The sequence below is a fragment of the Nomia melanderi genome, unplaced genomic scaffold, assembly GCF_051020985.1.
Source record: "Nomia melanderi isolate GNS246 unplaced genomic scaffold, iyNomMela1 scaffold0619, whole genome shotgun sequence".
In the NCBI taxonomy this organism is placed as follows: domain Eukaryota; kingdom Metazoa; phylum Arthropoda; class Insecta; order Hymenoptera; family Halictidae; genus Nomia; species Nomia melanderi.
In genome coordinates, this window is record NW_027475733.1 from 25,001 (window position 1) to 28,016 (window position 3,016).

Below are 3,016 nucleotides of genomic sequence, written 5' to 3' on the forward strand. Positions count from 1 at the left end.
CCTCTTCCTCTCTCTTTTCTACGAGAAAAGATAAACGTATTTTACGGGGATACGGAAACGTTACCACGTGGTGTCACACACGATCGTCCGTCTCTTCTCTATAGCAGAAACCGATAAAAATACACCTCCCGAAAGAGAGTATATGGTGATTCTTTTTATATATATATATATATTTCGAAATACAACTGAACGTGGCGGAAGCGCACGGTGGTGGTCCAGCGAGGACACGCGACGACGGGGAATAAGAACTATTCGACCCGTTACGAATACGCATGCTCGTCCCGCACGATTTTAACACACACCGTGTTTTTCTCCAGTCGTCAAAGCGTTCGTGCGTCGAATTCGAAAAATAAAAAAAAAAGAAAAACACCTTTTCTCTCTCTCGGGGTAAAAGAGTCGATGTGTATTGTGTATAAAGGTTCTGCGAGAAGTCTCGTTTTGACGTGTGTTCCGCCGATAACGACGATCCTCCGAAACGGGGATACAGAAACGTTACACCTCACAACACGATCTCCGTCTCTTCTCTATAGCAGAAACCGATAAAAATACACCTCCCGAAAGAGAGTATATGGTGATTCTTTTTATATATATATATTTCGAAATTCAACTGAACGTGGCGGAAGCGCACGGTGGTGGTCCAGCGAGGACACGCGACGACGGGGAATAAGAACTATTCGACCCGTTACGAATACGCATGCTCGTCCCGCACGATTTTAACACACACCGTGTTTTTCTCCAGTCGTCAAAGCGTTCGTGCGTCGAATTCGAAAAATAAAAAAAAGAAATACACCTTTTCTCTCTCTCTCGGGGTAAAAAGAGTCGATGTGTATTGTGTATAAAGGTTCTGCTGCGAGAAGTCTCGTTTTGCCGTGTGTTTCGGTAACGACGATCCTCCGAAACGTACATCTCATTCGTAAGAGAGGAAGAAAACAATCTCCCTGGGGCCAGTCGGTAATATACCGACATACGACGTGTCGTGCACATCCGTCTCACGCACGGTATACAAAATATGAATAAAACGTGTGTAGTCTCTCTCTCTCTCGACTTCTTAATATTTTCTTTCACCTCTGACGCATCATTTCAGGTGACGTCGGGAGCGCGGGAAAAAAAATTTTTCTAAACACACGAAACCGTTCATCTCACGAACAGCCGAAAAAGTTGTCGCTCAGATCCATATCGCAGTGGAGCGGTATCCGCGGGCGGTCGTAATTGAACGACGCACGACGCCGCGAACACTCACGCGAGTCCATACAAACGATTCCGATCGTTTTGCAACAACTAGAACGTACACTGTCCGTGAAATTCACAGAATTTTCGCGTGTCCGCGACAAACGCCGACGAGACACCCATCGTTCGCTCGTACGTAGCATCCTTCTCTTAACCCGACTCAGAAACGTTCTTTGCGCCCTTCGGTAAAAAAACGTTCGATCCGAAGAGGTGAACGACGGCGGGGATTTGACAGAGCTACGCAAGCAGTGTATGGTACGTAAACGACCCTCAGCCAGGCGTGGTCCAGGAATTGTATCCGTGGACCGCAATGTGCGTTCGAAATGTCGATGTTCATGTGTCCTGCAGTTCACACGTTGACGCGCAATTAGCTGCGTTCTTCATCGACCCACGAGCCAAGTGATCCACCGTTCAGGGTAATCGTATAAATTTTATATTTCACATATATAATTTTATTCTCATTTGTTCGACCTAATATCTCTCTTCTTTCAAAGAGAAGATAAAAGTTGATACCTGAATCTCCGACCAGCGCGCGAAGGAGATTCAGGCGTCGCCTTGGAGACGACACCGAAGCCTTTCGAGACGAAAAACGTTCAAGTAATATGTATATATTTCTCGACGTTCCGGGCGTATAGTGCATTCAAAAACCCGCGAAAGACGCAGAAGACTCGCACGCGTGGAAACGACGGGGATATATTTTGTATCCTACCCGATACTGAATCCATCGCGTGCAGTCGACCCTCGCGTTCTTCCGATCAGACGCATCTATTGTTGCGCGCATGTTTTCGCGTCGCATCGCGCGAAACGTTGCACGAATCGTACCGATCGATCGATTGAAAGCAAATAATGAAAAAAGACTTCACAGCTGGCTCTTTGCCGGTCATTCGTCCCATGTTATCTCTTGCCGCGAAATTGGCGCGCAAGAGTTGGGTGTCAGACGCGCGGCTTTAAAACGAGCTTCACGGCCGGTCCCTTCGTTACCGCTTTCGTTCTTTCTCTCGGAACGACCATGAACGAACACGACGAGCGACGCTACGGCATACACACGTCCACGGATTCGATTAAAAAAACAGACTTCACAGCTGGCTCTTTGCCGGTCATTCGTCCCATATTATCTCTTGCCGCGAAATTGGCGCGCAAGAGTTGGGTGTCAGACGCACGGCTTTAAAACGAGCTTCACGGCCGGTCCTCTCAATTCCGTGTACGGTACACGCAAGATGCGGGTTCCACTTCCAGACTACCCGGTCCCTTCTCTCTACGAGAATCGATAGTAGAAGAACGGCTCGAAAACGCGTCTCAGAGACTAGGGGAAAAGAAGCGGTATGCGAGCGAAACGAAAACGCATTATGGAAACGTCGCGAAACAATGTTCGACGGTTGCTCGGTTCCAATCGTGCGGCCGTTTCAATTTCTCGTGCGCTTCACCGTCCCTCCGTAACTCTGGCCGATCGCGTATACCGAAGAGCCGACACGCGCAAAAACCACAGGCATTGTATACTGTATATATATATGTTACAGTCACAGCCTTCGCGCGTTTTACTCTCCGACGCGGGGTTTCCACGACGAAAGAGAGACAGTTTCGTGGCGGGTGACTCGGCCGAATCGCTACGACGGGTATTTCTATTATAGAACGAATCATCGCCACCCTTTACCAGTGCCCGACGAAGGAATCACAAGGTCATCTGGAGTTTACAATGCCAGCGACGGTAATTCCAACGAAGACCCGATAAGTCAACTCATCGTTCTATTTCTCCCCGTACAGAAAAGCGAATCGACGCTAACGCACCTCG

General features: G+C 48.2%; 1 non-coding gene across 1 annotated transcript; it reads right to left on the bottom strand.

Moving 5' to 3' along the window:
• Positions 1 to 1,491: 1,491 nt before the first annotated feature.
• LOC143176534 (5.8S ribosomal RNA) lies at positions 1,492 to 1,646 on the bottom strand. The gene has a single exon (XR_013001069.1). It is a non-coding gene; the product is annotated as a 5.8S ribosomal RNA (ribosomal RNA).
• Between the last annotated feature and the right edge of the window lie 1,370 nt (positions 1,647 to 3,016).